We start from the raw sequence: 6,412 nt of genomic DNA on the forward strand, positions 1-6,412 counted from the left end.
GACGTTTTTTTGTATTTCAGCACAGTGTGTGTTTTAAGCATGTTTCTCTATCATTTTCTCCTCCCCTTTCTCCCTACCCATTTCTGTATCTCGTGTGTGAGCGCTGAGCGCTGAGTGAAAGTTAACTCAGGGAAATGATAAGTTTAAACCAGGCTGAAATATCAGCGCATGTGAACACCCTGTCGCTCGCCCTCGATGAACCAGCGATCACAGCTGTGCCGCGTCTGTGAGAAACACACCATGGCTGCAGGGACATCCTTTATTATACATGACATTAAAGTTCTAATCATGTAACCGAGTGGTTATAAGCGTCTCTACTGTGCAGTTAACAGAAAATAAAAAGAGACACGGGACTCCATGCAGAAACATCGGCCAACCGGATTTCGTTATTCTCCACACACATACACTGTCAACTCACACCTCTTACCCATCATCACTTCCTTTCACCCTGGCCTTCAAAATAAGAGCCACTGGCTTCGGGTACAACTTCCTGAATAATTTACCATTATACATATACATAATAATAAACCATTTGCACATGGCAATAAAAATAGCTTAAAATAAAATTAATCTTATCTTTTACTGTATATCAATACATGTATCTCTTAATCTATTGCGAGTGATGTCGTGCCACAATATTCAGCAATGCAATCACATGATTTTCTAATATCATGTGGCCTAAAAGCGTGTAGGTTCTCACTTTTGCCCATGACATGCTGGTGATTTGCTGTATTGGCTGAACTTAACTAAATTAAATTTTGTTTCCAATTGAGGCCATAGAATTAAACAGAGAAAAATAGTCAAAAAGCATTTTTATTAGGTCAGTTACACTGACTGTGTTTGGTTTTGACATTGATGATACAGTAACACTAGCAGCAAAACATGTCACAATATATTCTTTCATATTGGTGCTAGACAGACAGGGAGAGTAAGGCCGTATAGAGGATGCATTTGTTGAAGAGAATGACAAACTGAGTGAGACTGGAATGAGGCTTTTAAGAAATGTCCAGGAGCAATACCCTTCTGTCCTCTCTTGCCGCATCATCAGCCCCCTTGTTCTTGCCGTCCTTGTGACCTGGTTGTGTTTCAGCTTCATTTAACATGCACCACTTCCCCACAGCACTTAGATGGACCTCCACCGATCAACTAGACCAAAAGAGAAAAACACTTGCACTATTTTCTCTCACAGTATCATTTGGCAAAGAAATATCAAAATATATTTTAAAGCTGTGCAAATAATTTAATAATTTTAACAGGAATTGTATTAGAATGTCTTGTTGTTTATATTGAATCACCGTCATTACTGCCTTTTTTTTTTTTTGCAGGATTCAGACAGTCATGTTTATTTTTTTTCAAAGCACACCATTAAGCCAGGAGAATTCTCCCTTAGAGTCTAGAGATTTGGATCAGGGCAGCTTACTATTAGCTGTGAAGTTGTAATTTCTTTGATTGACCACCAGTTTGGCATATGAATGAAGTCTGTGGTTACATTGTCACTAGTGGTCTAACTGGACTGGAGATGCTGAGGCAACAAGAGATTTGCCTCACTTAGTGAGATGGAGAGAGCGCACTTGTGGAAGAACTCTTGTAAATATTGCAAAGAGTGCTCTTCTCCTGGAAAGATGGATGGAGAGAAGAGGAAGAAATGAGGTTGCTTTTCTCAAGGCATAGTGCCTAATGCTAAAAGCCATCCCATATGTATTGAGATGTGTAAGTATAGTGTATGTAAATGTAAGCCAGGAAGAGGGATTTTACTCCTACCTGCAAATATACCTGATATTGACCAAGGTGCAACATGTGTGATCATGTAAATAAATGACATTCAAAACAACATGCACAAGACTTTCTTATGCCAAGCTTTTGGAGCTTGACAGAATTTGATCCAGCTAGTGAAGTTTCTCCTTCTGTTCTTAGCTAGGGGATACATTTTGTTCTTCACCTTTTTCTCACAGATTATTTATTAGTTTTATACATTTTGTTTTGTGACTACAGCAACATTTTTAGTTTAGTTGCAATGGTTGTTTGCTTCATTTCTAAATGAAACCAGGCACAAAAACAGTAATGCACAGCATCAAGATATCTTTGAATCAGGTCATCTCTGGATATCTGCCAATGCTCATGCTATTATTTCTTTATTAATTCCTTAATTTTGATCTACTGTAAGTGAATCAGTCTGTTGTGCTATAAAAATACATACATCTTATAATGGCCCCTTGAGACCATTAACACATTTTGAACATACTTTACACACTATACAGTGTTAATATACTTGTATGACCACCCCTAAAATACTTCTCTACCATCAAATATGCATAAACACTTAAAGTGTCAGGTCTGTTTCTTACCCATTGGTTCCCTGTTTCGCTCAGTAGTGCACAACAGTAGCTAAACATAGCAAGATGCACTCAGTCAGACTTGTTTACCTGTGTTAGTGTGGTCTAATGTAAATTTGATTGACCTAGTTTTGTGTGATGTGCCAGCCCCTTCTCTGTGTCTTTGTTTGTATTTATCCTCACATTTTGTCTTCTGACACGATCCTCCCTGTCAGGAGCTCCTGTATAACTCATTGTAATGCAGCTGATTGCACATAGCCTGGATGGACTCTGGTAAGTGCAATGGTTGTAGCAGAAACCACAGAGCAAGTGTATTTGTAAAGTGTGTGTACTGTCGCCACATCCGCTGAATGTTTTGACAACGGGAAGAGAGAAGACAAGCACAGCTAGGGAAACACCCTTAAAAAGGAAACGCCTGCCTAGAGACACGTTGTGCTTGTATTAAAGTGGAGACAGCATGCTAACACAGATGATCAATAGTCAAGTCACTACCACAGCCAGCCACTGGTAGACTAGCAATAAAGACCAGTCCCCTCCATATCCTGCTGTACCACTCATACTGTACTTTTCCATGAGCGGGAAGTCAGCCACAAGCTAAAAGGCACTCAGAAGCACGAAAATACAAGGCTTGATAGTGAAGTGAGTTAGAAGGATGCAAACCTCAAGAAGGCAAGGGGTGTGGCAGCTGGTGTCCAAGCAGGAGGGCGTAAATTATTAACCCGACCATCTCTTCCCCGCCTTTCAAATACTAACTTAATACATGACTGTGTGTGTACACTCATCGACCACTTTGAGTACACTGCTTAAGCCGGGTTGGACCCCCTTTTGTCTTTGGAACTGCTTGAATTATTTGTGGCATAAATTAAGTAACTTAAGTCCTCAGACATTTTGGTTTGTAATGTCAGCATCACACAATTGCTTCAGATGTGTTGCCTGCACATCATTCACATCACATAATTTTAAAGATGCAGACCAGGACGATTCTGCACATACAAATTCCAACCACCTGCGAGAGCTAGCATGTTTAGCAGTAGTGAAATAAAGTCAGTATTTTGTTGCCAATGCAGTTAGCATGGCCTTTTAACGAGCTAACAACAGCTACTTTTAAACTTTACAAAGGTGCACTGTGTGTCTCAAGTTAAAATAGAAGTCCTCACAGTCGCCCTCACTTGCTCTCTACCCGTCTTTTTGTGTGATTATGTTTAAGTAAACGGATGAGTGGACCATCGCGGTGAGCTACAAGCTGTAAACATAGTTCTGTGCATTACATTATGATGCTCCTTGATATTGAATCGTTGACCAGATAATTGTAATCAAAGCGAATTGTTAAGCCCGTGAAGATGCACAACTCTATGATGCCCACCTCTCATTCTACCACATCCCAAAGTTGCTCTACTAGAGTGAGATCTGGTGACTGGAGGCCATTTGAATACAGTGAACTCATTGTCATGTTCAGGAAACCAGTTAGGGATATTTGAGCATTATGACATGACACATTTTCCTGTCGGAAGTATAAATCAGGAGGTTCTGCTCACAAGGGATAAACACGATTAGCAACTATACTCAGGTAGGCTATGGCATTTATCGTTGGATTCTGGGTACTATAATGTATAAATATAAAGTACGTAGGCCTTAAAACCTAGTTAATTCGTTTTTTAGGCAAAAAGTCCAAATATTATCCAGTATTTAGCTTTGCAGAGCTACAGGATTCCTGTCTATTTGGTTTTAAAAGTTTGAATATAAACCAACTATATTAAAGAAACAAAAGTGAGAATAGCTTCCCATTCACAGCTTCTGATTTGGCAAATCAGGTTCTGCTCGAACACTTCTATACTAAGACTTGTCAAATCTGGACTCACTCATTGCAAACAAACTAGAGAATCATTAAAAACCAATATTTGGATTTGTGAAACCTTTCCCTGCAAGTGAAAACAAAACGGACAAACAAAAAAGGGACATTTCAGCAAGTATATTTAGACAACATGAAACCAGGTCTTGATCAAACCTGGACTCAGTTCTCACAGACAGACTACAGAGTCGGGATAAACTGATATAAATATACTGTATCGATACAATTTACTGAATCGATTTTAATATAATTCACAAGGTCTCAATTCGATTAGATCCATGATTCGATTATATATTATTTGTTATGCTATCTATTTCAATTTCAAAAACATAATTTTCCATCTGTGTAACAATTATTCAGCTTCTGCAAAGGTCATTTAGTCTCTTCAAAAGTGAAATGAACACAATATTGTGCATTGAAGCAAATATACATTTTCTTCACTGTACAAAATCAATTGTCTCTATCTCTAACTGCAGATTTAACATCTGTTAGGTAAATAGCATCTTTTCTGGGTGAAGTGTGAGCTCCATCTCACCGTCCAGTACTGTGTCAGCTGAGGAGGATGCTGAGGTCCAGATGTCTCCCTCTGGATCGTCGTTGTTCCATAGAGGCAGGTAGTGTTTGCGGCTCACCTGAAGGGGAACATCACTCTGCAGCTCCACACTCCTCTCCATGCCCTGCTTGACCAGCAGAGGCAGTGACCTGGCGCCTTTAATCCGGGGCAGGAGGGCAGAGTTCTCTGCACAACATCTGACCTTTTCAATGCAGATGAAGCCGTGTCCCAGTCTCTTCTCGTTGTACACATAAGAGCACTGGGTAATGCTGATGTCAGCACCGGTCCTCAGGGTGTTTGTGTGAACTAGGTGGTTTAAGCAAGGGTGAATGTAGCATTTGGCTCGCCACAGCCCGTCAGTGACAGTCATGTCGTAGCTGTAGCTGTGGGGTCGTTGCTGTTGTCCTTCACTGTGGTCAGATAAATACCTCTGAAGAGTAATGACGGCGACAGGAGCTTCCTCATCTGCCTTTAACGTCAGACTCTGTGTAGAAGACAGTCGCTGTAGTGTCCTCTGCAGGAAGGACGCAGGAGAAACGGCCGAAGAACAGGACGAGCTGTTGTCGTCGGTTGATCTCATGTTAGCGTGTTGGCTAAAAAACGAAAAAGTTCTTCCTGTCAAGTAAGATCAGCGCATTCAAACGATCCCAGCCAAACATTTGTTACTAAGTAAATGTATACGCAGAATCAGTAACTATTACCGTTTTTAATCATTTTAGGAAGAATGTTGACGTCGATAACGAAGTTAAAATGTTACCTCCGTCTGAAACGACACAAATAACGCGGGTGCTGTTTGATTGCGTCACTATTTGTTTTCAACAATAGCGGAAACCATATATAAGCTAACTTTGTATATAAATAAAATTTCTAACATTTAAATATCGCATATTTCAGTCAGTTCTATACACTAACCAGATAATTTATCTAACAAATATATTTTTAAATTCCGCGCTGAGCTGCGGACAGTCGGCTAAAAGTGACGTCACCAAGGCGACAGTTGTTTTGACCGTTGCCATATTGTTAACAAAGTACATCAGTTAGAACAAGACGATGATGATACCAAGATGGAAAAAGAACAGAAATGCCGGGGTTACAATAAAAAATAAAGTAATAATAAGAATTAGACAAATTATAACGTTTTCAATTTTTGCCTTAAAGCCAGCATCAATATTGTAGGTGCACTTACACAGAGTCAGGGGTTTTGTAGGATTATAATCAGGTGAATGATTAACCAGTTACACCGAAAAGGTGCTTGTTATTTTCATATGTATATCAAACACGGTCATTAACTGAAACAGATATAGTAAAACTCAACTGGTACTCTTACTTAAATGTAAGCAAAATCAGCAACTACTGTTTTTGTAAGACGCATTTTAACGTCAACGAAGTGAGAAGACAACACGCCTTTTTACCTCAAGGGAGCAGTAGAGTATTACGCCTGGCCCCTTCCTCAACCGCATGAATGCCATAGTTATTTGGTCCAGGCACACTGTTGAACCAGTCAAAAGCTGCTACTGCTACTGCTCTGTAAGCAATATCCTATCCCATTTTATACACATACCAGATTTCATTCAATTCTGTTAACATTTTTGTGATGTTTTACAGTTTTACCCAATATAAGAGATAGGGATTTCTTAACAGTTTGATCATTTTTGTGACAACCACGTATAGAACTTG

The 6,412-nt window shown here is 39.6% G+C and overlaps 1 long non-coding RNA gene across 1 annotated transcript; it reads right to left on the reverse strand.

The window, feature by feature from the left end:
* Nucleotides 1-795: 795 nt before the first annotated feature.
* Nucleotides 796-2,619, reverse strand: LOC122779327. The gene is made up of 2 exons (XR_006361559.1): nucleotides 2,517-2,619; nucleotides 796-1,146 (listed from the first exon to the last, which is right to left on the reverse strand). It is a non-coding gene; the product is annotated as an uncharacterized LOC122779327 (long non-coding RNA).
* Nucleotides 2,620-6,412: the final 3,793 nt, after the last annotated feature.

The sequence above is a fragment of the Solea senegalensis genome, linkage group LG13, assembly GCF_019176455.1.
Source record: "Solea senegalensis isolate Sse05_10M linkage group LG13, IFAPA_SoseM_1, whole genome shotgun sequence".
NCBI lineage: Eukaryota > Metazoa > Chordata > Actinopteri > Pleuronectiformes > Soleidae > Solea > Solea senegalensis.